The 21,975-nt window shown below is 41.1% G+C and overlaps 1 protein-coding gene and 1 long non-coding RNA gene across 6 annotated transcripts in view; one reads left to right on the top strand and one right to left on the bottom strand.

The window, feature by feature from the left end:
* CYTH3 (cytohesin 3) overlaps positions 1-21,975 on the top strand; it is a 99,696-nt gene that overhangs the window by 6,433 nt on the left and 71,288 nt on the right. The window lies entirely within an intron of this gene.
* On the bottom strand, positions 4,718-12,941 carry LOC122456084. Its single transcript, XR_006274741.1, has 3 exons — positions 12,931-12,941; positions 4,994-5,101; positions 4,718-4,733 (listed from the first exon to the last, which is right to left on the bottom strand). It is a non-coding gene; the product is annotated as an uncharacterized LOC122456084 (long non-coding RNA).

The raw sequence follows: 21,975 nt of genomic DNA, 5'->3' as shown, positions 1-21,975 counted from the left end.
TCGACTGCTGCCGCTCCCTCGTCGACTCTGCCTGCGCCTCTCACGGCGTTGGAGTACAAAAGTCGACGGGAGAGCACTCGGGGGTTGATTTATCATGTCTAGACTAGATGCGATAAATTGATCCCCGCTAGAGCAATTGCTGCCTGCCGATCCGGCGGGTAGTGAAGACATACCCCTAGTCAGTGGAGCTATGACTACACTAACTGAGGATCTACCCTTTTTAAAGCAAGATTGAATTTCTTTGTAGAATATATGCTTCAGTTCAACCACAAGATGAATTACTCGAACTCTCCTTCTTTGTGCCTCTGCTTCCATCTCTACATGGAATCTTGCCGTTTTTTACCCTGGACAATATTGACAAAATGTGACTTTCCCCTTCCCTTAGCTTGCCTATCCTTCCTGCCTCTACAACTCTTCCAACTCTCACATGCAGAAGTTTGCTGTCCTCTAAACCAGCATTTTTCAAAGTTTGGGTCATGACCCAGTACTGGGTTGCGGCATGTAAGGCACGAGTTCGCTCTGGTCAGCACCGCCAACCAGGACGTTAAAAGCCTACCTGCTCTGACACTGCACTGCGCCCCGGAAGTAGCCAGCAGCGGGTCCGGCTTCTAGGCAGGGGGGTCATGGGACTTCACGCGCTGCCCCGGCCCTGAGCACCGGCTCCACACTCAGCCAATGGGAGCTGGGGAGAGCGGTGCCTGCAGGCAAGAGCTACGCAGAGCTGCTTGCGCACCTCCGCCTAGGAGCTGGACCTGCCGCTGGCCGCTTCAGGCGCAGCGCGGTCCATGGTGCCAGGACAGGTGGGAAGCCTGCCTCTGCTCACCGGCTGCACCACTGGCTGGGAGCTGCTGGAGGAAAGTCTGTGCCCCAACCCTGCACCCCAGTTTCCTGCCCCAGCCCTGAGCCCCCCCAAACCTAGAACCCCTTCCTGCACCCCAAACCCCTCATTCCCAGTCCAGAGCCCTGACCTACTCCTGCAGCCCAACCCCCTGCACCAGCCCAGAGCCGCCTCCCACACCCTGAACCCCTCATTCCTGGCCGTACCCCACAGCCCTCACCCTGCACCCTAACCCTCTGCCTCAGCTCTGAGCCTCTCCCACACCCCAAACCCCTCATCCCCAGCTCCATTGGGTTGTGGGCATCAATAATTTTCTTCAACTGGGTCCCCAGAAAAAAAGTTTGAAAACCACTGCTCTAAACCCTCCACTTGCCTCAATAACCACATCCCATCTCCTGATCTTTCTCATGTTCAGTCTCATCCCTTCCCTTTCTCTTAACCTGTCGCTCTCCTCTTGCTCTTTCCCCATACAACATAAATATTCTTTAGCCTGTCCCATCTTAAAAAATCCCATCCTTGACCTTCAACTTACCTCTTCATCTGCTGCCCCATCTCCCTTTCATTGCCAACCCCCCCCCCACCTTCCCGCAATCCTTCCTCACTAGCTCCTTTCTCATTCATTGTGGACAATGCCACCATCCTGCCTGTTGCTGAGGCCTGTATCTTGGGTGTCATCTTTGACTCACATCTCTCTATAGGTCCTTGCATCTAGGCTATGTGTAAATCTTGCTGGTGCTTTCTGCATATTATCTCTAGGATACTTTTCTGTCTATCTGCGCAGCTAAAACTCATGTTAAGGCTCTCATCTTCCTGTCTCAGTAATTGCAACTTCTTCTCTCTGGCCTTGACAAATGCAAACTTGCCTCAGTCACATCCATTCAGAAATCATTCTCCTAACCTGTTGCGTGGACCATGTCATCAGTCTCTTTGAATCCCTCCAGCTCCCTCTTTTCTATCTCATCAAACATAAGCCCCTTGTCTTCACTTCCAGGGCCCTTCATGGCCTACCTATCATCTCTCATCCTTGGTTGAGATTTCAGCTACTGCCTCTGATTTGCTCTTAGTGCCACCTTCCACTGTCCGCTTGGTTAAATTTTTGTACACACTTGGGAGGCGCTTCCCATGAACATCCTCAGCACTAACACTTCATTCTCTTTTAAAATTCTCCTAAAATCTCTCCTTTTCTCTGGTGCCTACCAAAAAAACAAAAAACAACCCCCCCCAAAAATAACCCCCCCCCCCCAAAATAGCTAGGCTGTTAGCGTCTGCTGCCTGTCATGCTGACCCCTGTTCTCTAGTTTCGTTGTACTCTCCTGTCATCTCTTTTAGGGTTGCCAACCCTCCAGGATTGTCCTGGAGTTATGTCGTGAGGAAACTTCCACGAATACGTCTGACCAAAACTGGTAACTGATATTTAAGTATACATCTTGGTGAAACATTGGTCTTAGTAAAGGGTGTGAGTGCATGTGTAGTTAATAAGCTACATGGGCACATGCTGAACCTTCAGGATAAAAATAAATATTTAAGAACTGACTCATTCCTTGAGCACATCTGTACTGATGTGCCCTGAATGAGGCAGGAATAAATTGTATGTGACCATGTAATTAAAGGTACCTGGGAGCAGAGCAAAGGTTGTGTGGACAGCCTTAACTTGTTTCAGAGTGGTAGCCGTGTTAGTCTGTATCAGCAAAAACGAGGAGTCCTTGTGGCACCTTAGAGACTAACACATTTATTTGGGCATAAACTTTCATGGGCTAGATGCACTTCATCAGATGCATAGAGTGGAAAATACAGGAGCAGGTATAAATGCATGAAAAGATGTGAATTGCCTTGCCAAGTGTGAGGTTAGTCTAACGAGACAATTCAATTGACAGCAGGATACCGATGGAGGAAAAATAACTTTTGAAGTGGTAATGAGAGTAGCCCATTTCAGACAGTTGACAAGAAGGTGTGAGTAACAGTAGGGGGAAATTAGTATTGGGGAAATTGCGTTTAGGTTTTATAATGACCTGACCACTCCCAATTGATGGTGTCCAGTTTGCAAATTAATTCCAGTTCTGCAGTTTCACCTTGTAGTCTGTTTTTTGAAGTTCTTTTTGTTGAAGAATTGCCTTTTTTAGGTCTGTTATTGAGTGACCAGGGAGATTGAAGTGTTTGCCTACTGGTTTTTGAAAGTTATGATTCTTGATGTCAGATTTATGTCCATTTATTCTTTTGCATAGAGACTGTCGGGTTTGGCCAAAGTACATGGCAGAGTGGCATTGCTGGCACATGATGGCATATATCACATTGATAACTTGGGCATTCCTGGGTTTGAGTGCTTCACTTTGTAGTCTGTTCATACAGAATAGTTATTTGACTTGTGTGCATCTTCATTAAAAATCACACAATATCAAAGTAACTTTGTTTTTAGCATGTATGTATAGTTTTCAAGAAAATATCTGGCAAAGTGATTTTAATTTTAAAAGGAATCCAACAATTTCATGGGAAAACTTAGTACAGCAAATTTTTTGGACAGCACTATTTCCTCTTAGCAGGGATAGACACACAAAATCCACTAGAAAACCATTTGTTTTGTGGTCCTTTGAGATTTGTCTGAAAAAGGAAGTGGTTTGACCTATTTGGTTGCTATGAAGTAAAAACATTCTTGTTTTTGGTGAACATCTGTATAACGTTTATTTCATTACATTTTGGAGATCTTTTAAACCCATAATTTGATGATGATATAAGATTTAATTAAAAGAAAATTAAGTGCTACACAGTTATTTCCCCAGTTGCATTAAGTACTGGTATCTACTTGTAGGTAGTTGGTTTAAAAAAAAAAATTTAAGCAGACAACTTTTCTCATTAAAATTGGCATTTAAAAATATGATCCTTTAGTACATAGACACAGTAATATTTCATCATTTTTCAGAAAAAAGTATCTGTTAGATTCCCTACTCTCGTGTTGTGATGCCAGATTATGTTGATCAGTTTCTTGTCTGGTCATTCAGTTTCCCTTTATATAAAAAACTCAATAGGAATTCACTGAATGAGAATTCGGTATGTGGAAAAATTGCAGGACTGGGTCTGTAATCTCCTCTAGGATGGAAAGGGAGACCTGGAGAAGACTCCCAGCTTAGTCTTTTTTGACCAGACAAGAGCGTCAGAGCCTTCCCAAAAGTGGGGAGAAGGGGCCCTGCCCCCGCCCCTCCTCCTCTTCCCCTCCCAAGACTCTGCTCCCAGCCCAGAGCCTTCTCCTGCACCCCAAACCCCTCATCTAGAGCCCACACCCCGAGCCAGAGCCCTCACCCCTCTCCTGTACCTAACCCCTGTCCCATTCTGATGAAAGTGAGTTAGGGTGGGTAAGAGCAAGCGATGGAGGGAGGGAGGGAGGATGGAATGAGTGGGGGTGGGGCAGGGGTGTTTGGTTTTGTGCGATTAGAAAGTTGGCAGCACTATCCCTGATAGGTGTTTTGTCTAAGCTGTTAAAAATCTTCAATGACAAGGATTCCCCAACTGCCTTGGGAACTTATTCCAGTACTTAACTACCCTTATAGTGAGAGAGTTTTTACTAATGTCTAACCTAAATCTCCTTTGCTGCAGATTAAGCGGATTACTTCTCGTCCTTCCTACAGTAGACACGGAGAACTGCTGATCGTTGCCCTCTTTTAGTAGTCCTTCACATATTTGAAGACTGCTATCAGGTCCCCCATCACTGTTCTTTTCCCAAGACTAAACATGCCTGTTTTCTTTAACCTTTCCTCATAGGTCATATCTTTTAAACCTTTTATCATTTTTGTTGCTCTCCTCTGGACTCCAGTTTGTCCACCTCTTTCCTAAAGTGTGGCACCCAAATCTGAACAAAATACTCCTGCTGTGGCCTTGCCAGTGCTGAGTAGAGTGGAACAATTACCTCCTATGTCTAAGGGTACGTCTTCTCTACCCACCGGATCGGTGGGTAGTGATCACTCTATCGGGGATTGATAAATCGGTCGCCGAATTGATGCCTGTACTCCACCTTGGCAGGAGGAGTAAGCAGAATCGATGGGGGTGCTGCTGCGGTCGACTCGCTGCCGTGAGGACGGCCAGGTAAGTCGAACTAAGACGTAGCTGAAATTGCGTATCTTAGTTCGAAACCCCCTTCCCCACCCCAGTGTAGCCCAGGGCTTAGACACAACACTCTTGTTAATACACCCCAGAATGATATGAGCCTTCTTTTGCATCTGCATCACGCTGTTGATTCATCTTCAGTTTTGATCCACTATAACCCTCAATCCTTTTCTGCAATACTACCACCTAACCAGTTATTCCCCATTTTGTAGTTGCACATTTGATTTTCATATTTATTTTGTACTTGTCTTTATTGAATTTCGTCTTGTTGATTTCAGACCAATTCTTTAATTATTAAAGTTCTTTTGAGTTCTAATCTGGTCCTCCAAAGTGTTGGCAACCACTCGCAGCTTGGTGTCATGTGCAGATTTTATAAGCATGCTCTCCACTCCATTATCTCTAAATCAGGGGTTGTCAAACTTCATTGCACCCCTTCTGATAATAAAAATTCTTTAGCCTGTCCCATCTTAAAAAAATCCCATCCTTGACCTTCAACTTTTCATCTGCTGCCCCATCTCCCTTTCATTGCCAACCCTCCCCCACCCTAGGAGGGCAGGACCAAAGCCTGAGCCTGCCCCAGTCTCACTGCCCCAGGTGGAGGGGCCAAAGCCCCAGCCTCTCCTCCCTTTGGTCGGGAGCCTGTAACCTGAGCCCCTCCACCTATGGTCGAAGTTGGGGAGCTCTCCTCCGACTTTTGGCTTCAGCCACGGGCAGTGGGGCTCGGGCTTCGGCTTCAGCCCCGGACCCCAGCAAGTCTAGACCAGCCCTGGTGACCCCATTAAAACAGAGTCGTGACTAGGGTATCCAGATGCCTAGTTTTTAAAGGGACGGTCCCGTATTTAAGCCCTCCTGCAGGTGTCCCAACTTTTTCTTAAAAATGGGTAAATTGTCTTGTGTTTTCTGTCTCTTCCCCCCGTCCACCCCAATCAGTACTGGCGGGTCCTGCTGCTGACTGGATTCTTGCTCTCCAGCCACCTGTGATCAGTGGCGGAGTCCAGGTCGATGATGTGGGTGGGAGTGCAAGGCTGGTGGCGGGGCAAAGCTGCAGCGCAAAGGGCCAGCCACTTTCCCTGTTGGTCCATCGGTGCAGCCGCCACTGGGTGCTGGCTCTTGGCCAGCAGGGCCCCGTCCCATTTCCATCTGGCCCTGGCTGCGCGCTGCAAGCTGTGGTGGCTGGAGAATTGGGCAGGTGCCAAGCAGCGGCCAGTTATGTGTCACCTCTGCTGCCCACCCTTCAGCTGTTTGTGCTTCCCCTCTTGCTGTCCTCTCCCCGCTTTGCCCCTTCATCTCCCCTGCTCCTGCTGTGCTTCCATATTCCCCTCTCCCCTTGGCAGGGTGCGTTCTGGTCCCACCACTGTGCAGAGAACCAGCTCCTCCTTGGAGTGCTCAGCTCACCAATAGCCTGGTCAGCAGACTCCTTCCTTCCACCACTGCCTGACTGGGCAGGCAACACAGAAAAGTCCAAGACCCTCCTGCTCTGGGTGTCGGCCAGGAGGAGTCAAGCTCTGCATGTGCCAAAGCCCTGCACAACGCTGGCACACGGAAGCCTCTCTGCCCCTCAGCTAAGCTCCGGAGTGGCGGGGGGGGAGGTTTTGGGAGGAAGCGATTTCCAGCTTGTTCACGTCCCAACCCTGCAGGCTCCATAGGAGCTCCATGGGCAGGGACTTAGCATCCTCTTCACCCATCCCTGCAGTCAGATTCCCTGAGCCCTGGTGCACAGTGCATCCTTAGCGCTTAACCTGTTCCTGCCCATGCTGTAGTTGGGGGACAGGTGGTAGCTGGGTTATGTCAGTGGCCAGCAGCAGCCTGGAGGTGTCAGGTGCCTCTTTACACTGTGCAGGTAGAAAGGGACAGGCTGCTTCCAGTCACAGGGAGTGGGGGGTGGTAGGAAGAGATGAGTTCTGCAAAGACACGGGCCAGGTCCTCCCTTCCTCCCCCAGCACCCTGCGGCTGGAAGCAGCTCCCATCCCTTCCCTGCTGCTCAGTGCTGAAAGGCTGCTGCTGGCCACATTCTGGTATGAACTGGGGCAGAAATCTGGGGAGGGAGATTTCCTCCCCGCCCCATGTGTTGCCTCGGGAAGAACGCAGCACCAGGTACCAGGAGAGGCGGGCCCATCCCAGGGGCTCAGCCAGGCATGGAGGGCAGAGAGCACCAGGCAGGGAGGGTCCGGTCGGTCAGTCGCCCCCGCCCATGTGAGAGAGGTATTGAAGTGTGTGTGTGTGTGTGTGTGTGTGTGTGTGTGTGACCTCTCCCTGTGTGAACCCTAAAGCCTTAAAGATAGGAAGGTAAATAAAAAGAATCCAACTATGCAGTATTTCTTTTTAACAGGCTCGGTCACCTTGATTTTAATATGAACATTTGTACTGCATAGTTCTGATTGATTGCCGTTGAAGTCGTTTGAGTATGAGTAATTTTACCAGGTGTCCCATATTCAGCATAGGGAAATATGGTCACCCTAGTCGTGACCCACTTTGTGGTCCTGAGCCACACTTTGAGAACTGCTGCTCTAAATCATTAATGAAAATATTGAATAGTACTGGACTCAAGACTGACCCCCTGTTGGACCTGTTAGAAATAATGGAGCCTACAAATTTACCCAAATTGTGAGTTCAGCTGTAAAATGTATGTAGAGGTTAATAAAATGTTAACAATATTCCGTAATAACAGGTGTTGATACGGGGGGGGGGGGGATACAGAAGGGAGACAATATAACTGAATTAGTCTAAATAAAAAAGCTGTTAAAATTATGCTGGTTAAAAAGAAGAGATATAGAGCCAGAAGTCAATAAGCCAAAATTAGTATGTCAGATATTAAGCTTAATTACTAGACAAAATAAGAAGGGGAATGGGCTATTTCAACTATCACTTCCTTTTTGGGGTCCTTAAATGAAAAAAAAATGTGGGAAAAGTAAGAAAAAACAAAACAGAAGCTTCTAAAGCAAGCTTCACTACCATAACTGCCACCCCAGCAGTTTCCTGGGACCCTGGGCCTTCATCATCCTGATCCTGAGAGATGTCCTGGCCAGAGACTGTGGGGGGACCCAGGTGGTTTTACTACCCCTACCAGGTCCAGCTAAATCCCAAACACCACCTGGGATGACCTTTATCCCCATCTTCAATATCATCTAAGAAACTGTCAAAACTATCTACAGCTAGATAGAAAAGAAACAAGGGATATTGTTGAAATGAAGGCCTTAATACTTAACGTTTCAAATGCGTTAGCTGTTTTTCATTTTCTGTATCTTTGATAAAAAGTTAAAAAGATTTTTAAGCAGACTGAGTAAGGTCTCTGTATACCAAGTCCCAGACCTTGTTTAACACCATTTAATGTTGGACAGTGATTGAATTATGTTAACGCCTTAACCCATTTATTTCATCTACGTTAATACAACAGACACCACTACATATGCCTCTCGGTTTCACAGTGAACCATTGATAACTAATCTTTGAGTATGACCTTTCAACCAGTTATGCACCCATCTTATAGTAATTTCTGTAGTGTGCTTGTGAGAATGTCATATGGGACTGTCAAAAGCTTTAGTAAAATCAAGTATAGGGCTTCCTCCTCATCTACTATACCAGTAACCCTATCAAAGAAAGAAGTTAGGTTCATTGAGCATGATTTGTTCTTGACAAACCCATGTTGCCCGTTACTTATTATCCTCTAGGTGCTTACAAATTGATTGTTTAATAACTTGTTCCAATATCTTTTTTGGTATCAACGTTAGGCTGACAGGTCTGTAATCCCATGGGTCCTTTCATTCCCTTTTTAAAAGATAGGTACTATGATTGCCTTTCTCCAGTCTTCTGGGACCTCATCCAGCCTCCATGAGTTCTCAGAGATAATTGCTGATGATCCTGAGACTTATTGAGCTAATTCCTTGTAGGCTGAATTTCATCAGGCTCTGCTGTCTTGAATACATACATCTGACTTATCCAATAATCTTCAACCTGTTCTTTCCTTATTGTGGTTTGTGTTCTTTTCCCTCTTGTTAAGCATCTGGTCACAATTTTTTTTTTTTGTTAAAGGGAAGACTAAAACAAAATAGGTGTTAAACACCTCAGCCCTCTTGGCCATGTCTGTTGTTAGCTCTCCTTCCCTGTCAAGTATTAGGCCTACACTTTCCTTCCTCTCTCTCTTGCTCCTAAAATATTTATAGATTCCCATCTTAACTTTTATGGCCCTTGCTTGATGATGAAATATTTAAAGTAAAAATAGGATATAAGATTCAGCTATGAAGTTTGAATCTGGTTCAAAATCTTACCTTTTCCCCAAAGTTGGATTGGGCTTGTTTATGATGTTGTTAGTACACATGGGCCTAGAGTAGAGAAAGACACATTAGTTTTTGTTGATATTTTTAGAGTAAAACCTTCAAGTTTCCATCAGAAACATTGGGCATGTGTAAATAAGGAGGCTAATATTTCCTGAATGTCTTGTGTGGGAGCAGCTCTGAGTTGTAGACTTGATTCGTTATGTAACCACGTAATTACAGTTCATTAACAGTAATGAACTTCCTGCCCACTCATTCTAATAGACCAAAGAGAAATGTTCCCATCGGAATGTGTGTTGTTTCCAAGTACTATATGATTATGCGGCTATTTGCACATGTAATTCTTCCATTTGAAAAGTTGCAGCACATTCCCCTTTTAATGATTCATAAATGACCAGTCAGGGACTTGGGAGAGAGGGCAGCTAAGAAAATTGAAGATAAAGCAAGAGGCTTTTTAAAGAGGCCCCATGGAGCAGAGATGCTATTCCATCAGAGGAGTCCTACAGGATGGGTGCCTTCTCCAGCTGTGAACCTCCTAATGTGTTCAGGAAAGGGGCTTCGTTTTACGTGTTTTCAGAGTTCTGGTAGAGAGGATTCAGAGCAGTTTGGCCCATTTCTTGCATATGTTAAGTGCTGTGCAACTTAGATGTGCCTGTCCTGAAAAGCTGCTTGCAAGCTATGCAGGGTGATAACCCATTTTAAGGGATCTGAGAACTTGATTACTTGGAAAAAATGAAAATTTTATTTTTGTTCAATTGGGGTCCCACTCTTTTTGGGACCCAGCCAAATCAGAGAGTTTGCATTTGGAGAGTGTACCTCCTTCATAAGCTATCAAGCCAACTTAAACCTAAATTTAGTCTGTCCGCATATTTTAAACACAAGTGTACATACCAGAGGAAAAAATCTGTAACCCAGTTAGTCCAGAGTGGGCCTGTCTGTCACATTTATGATTGGAAAGCCCAGAAGCTGAAATAGGTAGATCTGCAATATGGAAGTAAAGCCCTGGAATCACTTTTTTAAATGAAAAGTCTTATAATTTAACTAATTGACTCTTATTAAATTGACTTTAAAAATTGGTTGTAATCTATTATACTGCTTCTGCTCTCTTCAGTTATTGTTAGATGCTGAAAAATGCCATGTTGTGTGGTTGTAGCATTAAAAAAAGTATAATTCACCCCCTGTCTAGGGGTAAGGAGGACATTTTGCTGTAATTTCCTCCCATTCTTCTGTCCTCCACAACTGGAAGCCCTGGATCAGAACTTGTATAAAAACTGACTCTTAAGTGAAATAAAGAAGAGAGGATTTTCATCTATGATTATAGATCACTTTCTCTTAAATACAGCAGACTTTCTCCTCTTTTTGCTTCTTATTTCTAGTGAATGGTGGTAAATAAGAAGTGCTGTTAGGGCATGCTATTAGTTTGCTGAACTGCCTCATTCACAACACTCATCAGTTCTGTGAACCAGTTAGTCTGCTGGCCTGAAGAGTCCCCCAAGTTGGTTCTCAAACCTGTCTCCTGTTTACTCCACAAGGTCAGCCTTTCTAGGCACTTTTGTGACATTTCAGCTTGTAGATAGATTAGTAAGGACAGATAAAGGAACATATGGAACTGATTATTTTTCTGGCTGTATGAAGTGGATTTTTGTGCCTTAACCATAATATTTTTTGAATACTTGAGATGAAACTTTTTTTCAAGCGGTTTTAAAATCAAAATACTTCTAACTTTAGTCTCACTTTGTGCGTTGGAGTGTAAGTTGGAGGTGCTATAAGCTTTAGTGTTGGTTTTATACCAGTATATGACATAGGCGCAAATGAATGTTCTAAAAAATTAGCTGAGATTTTTTTAAAACGCACACGTAAGAAGAATAGTCCAAAGGCCCAGTCCTACAGTCCTTACTTGTGATTTCACTAGTATCCTAAGTTTACCTTTATGTAACTACATTTATATGGTTTTTAGAGTTTTAAAACTTATTTTCTCTTTGCATAATCTACCTTTGTTGGAGAGCTGACAAATTTAAACTCACGTTTATTATTAAATGGGAAGCCTGGGTGAAATTGGTAATCAAAATGAAATATAAATAATTCTCAAAAGTCTGTGGAGCCTGTGGGTGGATGGACTTGGCACAAACATTCATACTGGTATGTTAGTTTTAAAAGTCCATATGGAGCTGATTATTTTTCTGGCTTTCTGTAGTAAAAGTTGGTTGGGGTTTTTTGGGGTTTTTTTTTTTATACTTTCCTCTCTTTATTTATTTACTTTTTTATTTGGCAAAAGCTTTTTTTAAATGTTTGAACTGAAAAGGAAAATTGAGTTTAGAAGGAACTAAAGAAATGTTTGTTGGGTTATGATATGATACAAATTTACAGAAAAGAATTCCTCCACTGTGCCTATTTGGCTCTCTCTTTTATTTTGTAAATGCAGCTCAAGATCCCTTGCAGCTGGGACTAATATAGGCTCCAGCTGTAACTTTTGTTGCTGCTGCTCACATGTCCGGTGATGGTCAAATCTAAGTCATTGTGTGGAAATTCAGTAAAGGAAAAGGGTAGGGTGGGAAAAAAGTGACTCTACAAAAATATTCAACTAAAAGCCACAGGAACTAGGAGTCTCCATTTCAGGACTGTGCCATAAACCCCATCCTGAAATATTTAAATCCCTTCAAATTTTGTTTGAGACTTTAAATAGCTTAAATGTGGCATTTCATTTTATTGTTTTAAACAAAAACATAGCCAATTAACACAAATAGAAAAATACATAGCTATTAGACAGATGGGAGGTATAATACAGTAATTTGTAGGAGCAGTGTTTTAGTACATGTGAAATTTTACACTTTGTAAAGAACTGCTGAGAGGTCCTACAAAATGACTATTCAAGGTGGGATGCATCTAGGGAACAGTCAGGAGACAAAGTTTTATTTTGTTGCATTGTATTTGTTTCAACAGTGTTTCTGTTTTGTACAGAGTAAATGGGTAAGGGAGAAACTGGATTTTTTTTTTTTTTTTTTTTATAAAGGATTCAAATTAGCATGCAGTAAGCATTATCTTCTCAACTGTGTAGAGGCCAGATATATTGATAGAGCAAGATGCAGTTCCGTACTGTAGCTATATTGAAAAATGAATAGAATTATGTTAATAATCATAGTTAAAACATGATATCATACATTTTTGTCTTTCAAAACTGTTTTTAAAAGGTCAGATTCTTCAAGGTTTCCTTATAATTGAAGGCAGACATCCTGTTTCTTTGGGTACTTGAGACCAGTACTGTGCATGATAGAAATACAGAGTTGTTTAGGAATCCGCCTCTTTATTTCTTTCTCAGACATACTTTTGCAGACAGATTCCTTGAAATGACCAGGCTAAATTTCAGGATTCTCTCTTCCTTTGTGATTTCAGTCGTTAATGCATTAATTAAGCAGTTTATGACAGAGCCAGTCAAACTGTATGAGACTTGTAGTAACATAGGGCTTGTCTACACTGGCAATTTACAGAACTGCAACTTTCTCACTCAGGGGTGTGAAAAAACACCTCCCTGAGTGCAGAAAGTTTCAGTGATGTAAAGAGCCAGTGTAAACAGTGCACAAGCACTGGGAGCCATGCCTCTCTTGGAGGTGGGTTTTTTAGAACTCTGGGAGAGCTCTCTCCCAGCGCTCTGCCATGACTACACAAGCCACGTTAAAGTGCTGCTGTTGTTGCCAGTGTAGACTAGCCCATACTATCTGAGGCCAGATTTACCAGAAGAACTAGCTATTAGTATGTAATCAGAAGTGCTTTGTGTTTCTAAGCTAAAATAAAGGGAGGTTTTTAACAATACTGTTGACTTTTCAAAGGATGGGGTTGAAAAGTATTATGTTCACATGTGCATTGGCTCTTAATTTGGGGGGAAAAAATCTAAAAGAATCTGTGGCCAGTCTGTTGGCTAAAGCCAGAGGACAACCTGCCATCCTGTCCTATAGAACCAGAATTTGAGAGGGGGGGGACTATAGAATTATTTCCCCTTCCTGTATCAGTAGAGTGCTACAGGGACAGTGATCTGTGACTTCAAGGAGGGAGTTGAAGGGTGAAGAAAGCAGCAGTTTGCAAAATACCTTTAACAGTTGACCAATGAAATTATAGTAATATCAGTTTTATTAGTACAACTTTTATTGAAAGTAACGGGTTGAAATAAAGGGTATCAAAGTACTTAAGAATGATAACTTGTTGGATCTGTCCTATTATTCTCAGTTGCTGCTTAGGCTAGGTGAGAGCTTTTGAATTCAGTCACCATTTAGAACTATAGGAACAAGGGAGTTCTGTTTTTCTAATAAGACTCCTATAGCATTTTTCTTTAGGCTGAACTTTTGTGCAGGGTGACTGTATCTTCCTGGAGACTTAAATTAATTTTACGGAGTTGCTGTCAGTATGAGGTTTGTAAATGTGCCTCCAAATTTGGCTCTTTTAATAGTCATTTTCTCTTAGAACTGACACTTCTTTTGTTTTTAGACTTAAATTTCATGGCACAAATGATGACACTTTTTCACTATACTTGCGTTGAATAGTGCATATTCCATTATATGGTTCCAGCTTTAAACATTTATGTAGGAGACATTTGTTCCTTGTCTCTCCATTTTTTTAACTGACATAAATTGTGTTGTGTAAAATGTTATGAGGCAAACTGGTTTACTTTCTCTTTTTGACATTGTGGCAGTAAAGTAAGCAATGTTGCATCATTCCTCTTCTAAAACGCGGAAGGGATGATATTCAAGAAACACTCAAGTATCTTCTTCCAATATTTAAGGACCATATGCTTCTCTTGAGCTGCTCAGGAGTCTAAAAGCAATTTTCAAGTTAATTGTTTCCTTGAAACAGTCAACAGTCCTGATGCAGTATGCAAGTACCTATTGTCATAATTAAAGTATTAACTGTGCATTTACCCATTTTGAAGATCATTAAAATGTAGCAACTACAATAAGAAATTTAGTTTTAAAATCTACTGTATATAAATATTTAATCTGTGTAGTTAAAATGTTTAATAAAAATCTAAAATTGCTTTCCAGTAAAAATCTACAAATTGAATAAGTGTAAATTTATTAATATGGAGGAAACTGCTTGAGAATGTGTAGTAGTTTCACTAAGGTGAGAGATAAAGTATTATAAGCTCTGGGAAAATACTCTGAACTTGATATGGTACATTAGATTTTTCACCAATATAGATAAAATTAGAATAGTTGCATACAAAAACAGATTGCTAACATACCTAATACATGTTTTTAATTAGAACACATATGAGATTAAGAACTTCTGCTTTAATAAATAATTTTCCACAAATGAATTTTCTAGTGCTCTAAATGAGAAGCATTTAGTACTTGGTTAAAACCCACAGATCTTCTCTAGGAAGTGAATGCACCTATTTGTTGGGGTAAAATCCTGGCCCTGTTGAAGGCATCCTGGCTGGAAAAGTCCCTTTGATTTCCAGTAAGACCAGAATGTAATTGTGGGATAATTCTAGCAGAATGTTTTTTCTGACCCCCTTTAAAATATTTGAGGGAAAGGGTTAATTTTAAATAAATACTCATATTAACATAACATTTTCATGTGTGAGTCATGAGTCAAATGATTCAGCAAAAATTGATTTATGTTTTAGCAAATATGCAGTTATAACACCACCGAATATACATGTAGGATGAATGTATTCTGTTAGCTAAGCCCTGTTCTTTCCTCACAACTGGCAGTTCATCAGCTTCTGTTGCTATATCTAACTGCCTCTTGAGACTTTCTGAAATAGAGTAAACACAATGGTGACCTGCATTAATGAGCAATGAAGTGATAGTGTTCTGTGGTGTATGTAAGTTGTCACTTTCAATTGTCATTAATTCCTATGGAAACAATGTCATCTGTTTTTATGTGAGCTAGTTCAATGTGGCATGCAAAATTACGTTCTTTGTCACAACATCTAGTAAGAATGTTTACATCAAAATTACATAATTGGAAAATATCTCCCCATTATTAATAAAGTATTTGGAATTTAAAATTGAAAACTTAAAATTAGAGTAACTTTCTTTTTACTAAGATATTTACTGTTTCCATTTCTTTTAGCTAGGATGCTACAAATAGACTAGGGTTTTTGTTTTTTTTTAAATTTATGGTCAGTTTGCAATCAGTGAGATTCTCTTGTGCTAGCACATTGGGACAGTAGTGGAAATACAGACCCTACAGATGGTTTCTCCTTGCACTAGAACTTAAAAAAAGATGAAAATAGGAAAATTTCTTGAGTTTTGTAAAATAAGCATTTATAAATCTAAATATGGGGCCAAATAAAACCTGACTGTCTTGGTAAATTGCATCTTTCTTTACTAGTAAGCATAGCAATTGGCTTAGAACAACTAAATCTAGTATACTGGTACAAATTTATCTAGAATATCCTTTTTTTAGTTTTTTATTTTAGTCTGTCTCCAGAAATAAACATAATTCCACAGAAAACTAATTTGTGCGAATTTGAGTTGCAAGCGTATTGTTCTAAACACCAACAGCTTAAACTGGACATTTGGCTCATTGATAAGTGTTCATGAAAATCCTTTGACAAAATTAAGGACCTAGTCCTTTAAATCAGTGAGAGCTCCAAGAATGGAGGACTGACAGGTTGGACTCTGTAAGTGAAAAATCTCAGAACTATTTTCTCTAAGATTTTGAAACAGGCCTTAGCCAGCACTTTGATTTTTTTTTTTTTTTTGGGTCTGTTAGCGTTTTTCGTAGCATTTCCCACTGGTCTAGTTACAGTGGTGATAACAACAATGGGGGAGTGCTATTGTAGACTACCTCTGGCATTTTAATCACTGTTCTCTAATGTTCGCTACCAGGTTTAGACAACATGGCAGTTAAAATTCCAGCACATGATCAGCACCATTGTTGTTACTGGTGAAGCTGCTCTAGTGCTAGTGAAATAGTGGAAAGTATTAAGAAAAATTCCACAAGATGAACTCTAATACTGGCTGCCGTAATGAAACTTCATCACTAACCTGAATTGGCAGTAAATATTCCCATTTGCTGCATTAATTGTTGTAGCAAAGCTGCTTACAAATAAATAGATGGTAAAGAAATAGTGTTTTACAGAGATTAAAATCTGATCCATATCTGTGTTGCCTTAAGGCATTCATTGTTCATTTGTAACATTTAAAGATGTTGCAAATATGTAAATACGAATCTTTGTATGATGCTGGCAAATTAACAACTTTGTCTTCCTGATTATGCTACGAGAAAGCTCATACCAGGTACAGAATTAGTTCTAAACATGCAGATAAACTATTTGGAACATTGCTTAAAAGAAGATAAATATAATCAAATTTCAGTGAAGCTGACACTTATACTATAAATTATTTACTGTCACTTCCTCTCCTTTAGAAAAAGCAAAATGTTATCAATATTTCAGGAGTGTTCAGGTTTAATAGATTTGGAACATTTGGTCTCTTTCTGACGGCTTCCAGATCAGTAACAGTGTTTGCTATTTGAGCATGAATGGATAAAGTAGAAACCTTAGTAGGAATGTTTATAAATGGACTTGGAAGGATTACAGTTCTATCAGTTTTCAGAGTAGCAGCGGTGTTAGTCTGTATTCGCAAAAAGAAAAGGAGTACTTGTGGCACCTTAGAGACTAACAAATTTATTTGAGCATAAGCTTTTGTGAGCTACAGCTCACTTCATCGGATGAAGCTGAAGCTAGCTGTAGCTCACAAAAGCTTATGCTCAAATAAATTTGTTAGTCTCTAAGGTGCCACAAGTTTCATCAGTAAATGTCAATTTCAACATACACACTAACCAGTGAAAAAATATTTCTATGGGTGGTGATTGAAATTTACAGATAGGTAAAATAAGAGAAATGCTATTTGAGAATTTTTTTAGCTTTTGATTTAAGGATATTTACTTTGTATATTTTGATGTGTGATGTTGACAGTTCATGTTTTTATGGCTATAAAGCTTTAACTTTTTGAATTGCAATGTCAACTGTCATTAATGATCTGACCCCTATACTTTCCTGCAACTGTGAAAATTTCAATTGATAACTCCAAAAAGCTTAAAAATAAACATTGATATTATCTGTCAAAGGTGTAAGAAACTACAAATTAAATCTGCCCAATGCATCTATAAATAGAGCTTGCAGAAGCTGGTGGTTATTAGAGAGAATTTGCTAGGTGAGGTTTCGGGGTTGGTTTTCTGCGTAAGGAAAGATTTTAAATATCTGTTCCTCAGCTTCCTCTGTTGCATCCTAACTCAGAGTTATTGAGATGAGTTAGAGCTCTTTAGATGAAAGGTGCAATAGAAATGGACATTCTTGCTTATTTAGTACCTAAACATCTGTTTGAGAGAGAGTGATTGTGACCAGGGTCCTCGTGGGGAGCCAGCTGTGGTCACTCAATTAGGGTGAACTGCAAAGAATGGGGCAGACAATCCCCATAAAGCTGGTGGATATTCCAATGCTTAGGTTCATCAAACCAGCATAAAACAACTTCTTTGTTACCTTACTGGTTATTCAGAAGTCCCAGCCTCAGGCCTCCATCCAGGTACCCACATCAAATATGATGAACATTTCTGAAAATCTTATTTCATCATATAAAAGAAAAGGTTCTACCAATCCCAAAGGATCGGACACATTACCTCCCAGATTATTGAATATTCCAGATTTTACCCAGATACACGCTACAGCCAATTCTTATTAACTAGACTAAAATTTATTTAAAAAAAAAAGAGAATGTGGTTAAAAGATCAATATACATACTGACATGAGTTCAGTCCATTGAGGTTCAGATTCATAGCAGAGATGGTGAGTTTCATAGTTGCAAAGAGTTCCTTTAGAATTAGTTCACAGGTCATAGTCTGATGTCCAAATCTCATATTCAGGGTATACCAGCATAACTGGGACTTCAGTCGTGTGACTCAAATTTCCCCTGATGAAGTCTAAGCAGAACTGAGATGGCAGAATCGGGACCCAAGGCTCTTTTATACAATTTCATGTCCTCTTTGACAAGTTGGGATTTCCTTCTAGAACAAATGGTAATTAGGATGATTTTGAAGGAGGTACTTAGCTATACGAATTAACATAGGTCCATTTGCTTGTTCCTCCACCATTCACAGTACATTTCAAAGAGAGATGAATACTTAGATATCTCATGTTTACAATTCATTTAAATGCTAGGATCTTCTTTTGATCTCTGAATTATCAGAATACAGCATAGACAGGAACTGTTGATTACATTGTCAACGCTACTCGTACATATATAAATACACAAAACCACAAACATTATCTCCCCACATGTCTTTTGAGGGTTATTTATTTTGCAGGATGTTTAACCCTTTCTAGCCATGTGTCACAGTGATATATAGAGATATTGTTTAATCTTATATCGCACTTTCCATCCCAAAAGATACAAAATACTTAAACTTTTCAAACTTTATTTTCATTCAGAAATAATTTAATCAGTCTCTGGCCTGGAATAAAGTGCTGTTTTAACTGAGCACAACAACAATGTAGAGCACCTTAGAAAAGGAAGTGAAGAGATTGCCACGACACTGAGTAGAAGTAGTGAAGGAAAGCTTATTTTGGACAGAGTCTGATTATTCAAATTAGAAAATAATCAGGACACCAAAGCAGTCAACACTTTTCTTGTGAAAAATCCTTCTTTATTTAACATAAAGATACTGCAGAAAAAAACCTTAAATTAGTTGTTTTCTTGTTTAATAAGTGTGCTTTTCTTTAAACATATGAACCTGATCCAGCAGAAATTATCACCTTTTGGTCACAAACGAACCATGGAAGGCCAGGGATGCTGTCCTTGGAATATATGATGATCTATCCAGGGGAACTATCCACTTCCATCATTCCACCACAATGAAAGTTTTCCATATTGGGATTAGGGAATTGCCAGATTGGCTAGGGGATGAAAGATGATGACACATTTTACACACACTATGGCATCTTTTACTTAGGGATCTCAAAACGCTTTACAAACAATGAATTAAGCCTCGTGACTCCTCTGAGAGGTATGTAAATGAGCTTCTGGCCCCTTTCAGCTACCTGTGCTTGGCCCTTCCCTTCACCTTGTGGGGAAATCCAGCCTTCAGGCATTACTTTAGTTTTATGACTGAAGGAACCCACTGTGTACGCCCACCTATCACATGAGGAGGAAACAGGCCAGTTCCGTGTCCGGTCTCTCCTCAAGCTAAAACTAACCTGGAGGAGGAAAATAAATCCTATTCCCCTCAATCGGTGATCTGCTGGATGAGTGATCCCACCATGGCTGGCCTTCTATGTGCCCCCTTTATTCCCCTACAACGCAATTGCCATCTTTTTGTGCTCGGTTGGGTGGTGGTGGTGGAAGTAAACTTCAGTATTTAGAGTCTATTGTTTCTTTGTGGCTGAACTCTGGAACTAAGCAGATAGCCAGAAAACATATGCTTATACTAGTACCTCTGAAATTCTGCCCCACGGACAGATGTCAGTGGGAGCAAAACTTACCCCCATGTTTTGATGAGATCCAAATCCTGCCCTTAGGAAAGCAGCAACTACAAGTAACTGCATAATATTTCATTACATGGCCACCAGTGAGGGGGGACCCTTGAAAGTAACCTCCATAGCTGTGTTGCCAGAAAGACTCACGTAGCTTCTGTGTAGGCTACTTTTCAGCTAGATAGGGCTCTGTGGTGCAGGATCAGAGCTTACATATGCAGTCATGGTATACAGAACAAGAAGAAGCCTATTAAGCAATGAAGTCCAAGTCCTGATCCTATTGAAGTTAATAGGGCATTTTGCTATGGACTTTGGATCTAAGACTTGGCTTTGAAAAACCAGTCAGTAGCATAGCTGAAATTCAATTAATGATGCATGTGTTCAGGACTAGAACTTGCCCACTGGTTTTGACAGTCAGAAGACAATATGAAGAAATATAAACAGATGTTTTAAAATGATGAATCGATGCTGACCCTTACAGGGTGGCAGAAAAACTAAGTGGCTTATGGGGAAATTTGTGTCCTCTAAAGCCACACCAGATAGTAAATTATAAAGTTCCATGGGATAGGTCCAGGCTTTCCTAAGGGCAAGGTGCACAACAGAAATGGGTGGAGATGTGTGTGGGAAGGGGAATTAATGAGAGAGGCAGGGAGTTAGTGATGGATTTTGGGGTGAAAAATATGGGAGGAGAACTTGAAGGAAACCTTTGTAGCTGAAGCTTTGTCTTGCAGCAGCATAGGAGGGAGCTTGCGACAAAATAAAAAAAAAATCCCTCAACTCTGTGGCATAATGTTTTAAAAACAAATATGTGAAACTGAGCAATAGTTCACTTACAACCCAAAGCCACTTTTGTTTTGTCTTCACTTAAGCTTGTTATACCTTTAATGCCTTTTTTTTAAATTCATTCGAGTACAAGCTGTTTTTTTGTTTTTTCTATTTCCATTCATGGCTTGTCTTCACTTTTACGCTTCTAAAGGTTGAACCTTTGGTCAGAAATTTTTTTGGTACCCTGTTTCTCCCTAAATGCTTTGACTTTGGATTCATTCAGTTTTGAGCAAACAGAAGCTAGAGAGTCCACCAGCCTTACTTACCTTGTCTGTGGGAGAGTGAAAAAAACAAGATACGGGCAGTGTTACTGTAAATGTACAGGTTTCAGAGTAGCAGCCGTGTTAGTCTGTATTCGCAAAAAGAAAAGGAGTGCTTGTGGCACCTTAGAGACTAAAAAATTTATTAGAGCATAAGCTTTCGTGAGCTACAGCTCACTTCATCGGATGCATTTGGTGGAAAAAACAGAGGGGAGATTTATATACGCACACAGAGAACATGAAACAATGGGTTTATCACACACACTGTAAGGAGAGTGATCACTTAAGATAAGCCATCACCAGCGGGGGGGAGGGGAGAAAGGAGGAAAACCTTTCATGGTGACAAGCAAGGTAGGCTATTTCCAGCAGTTAACAAGAATATCTGAGGAACAGTGGGGGGTGGGGTGGGGTGGGGTGGGGGGTGGGGGGAGAAATAACATGGGGAAATAGTTTTACTTTGTGTAATGACTCATCCATACTACAGGACAGGCCCAACAAAGAAAATAACAGAACGCCACTAGCCATCACCTTCAGTCCCCAACTAAAACCTCTCCAACGCATCATCAAGGATCTGCAACCTATCCTGAAGGACGACTCATCACTTCCACAGATCTTGGGAGACAGGCCAGTCCTTGCATACAGACAGCCTCCCAATCTGAAGCAAATACTCACCAGCAACCACACACCACACAACAGAACCACTAACCCAGGAACCTATCCTTGCAACAAAGCCCGTTGCCAACTCTGTCCACATATCTATTCAGGGGATACCATCATAGGGCCTAATCACATCAGCCACACTATCAGAGGCTCGTTCACCTGCGCATCTACCAATGTGATATATGCCATCATGTGCCAGCAATGCCCCTCTGCCATGTACATTGGCCAAACTGGACAGTCTCTACGTAAAAGAATGAATGGACACAAATCAGACGTCAAGAATTATAACATTCAAAAACCAGTTGGAGAACACTTCAATCTCTCTGGTCACTCGATCACAGACCTAAGAGTGGCTATCCTTCAACAAAAAAGTTTCAAAAACAGACTCCAACGAGAAACTGCTGAATTGGAATTAATTTGCAAACTGGATACAATTAACTTAGGCTTGAATAGAGACTGGGAATGGATGAGTCATTACACAAAGTAAAACTATTTCCCCATGGTATTTCTCCCCCCACCCCCACCCCCCACTGTTCCTCAGATATTCTTTTCAGAGTA

The sequence above is a fragment of the Dermochelys coriacea genome, chromosome 10, assembly GCF_009764565.3.
Source record: "Dermochelys coriacea isolate rDerCor1 chromosome 10, rDerCor1.pri.v4, whole genome shotgun sequence".
NCBI classification, from domain to species: Eukaryota; Metazoa; Chordata; order Testudines; family Dermochelyidae; genus Dermochelys; species Dermochelys coriacea.
The sequence above is the reverse complement of the archived record's forward strand: the minus strand, read 5'-3'. Positions and strand labels throughout refer to the sequence as shown.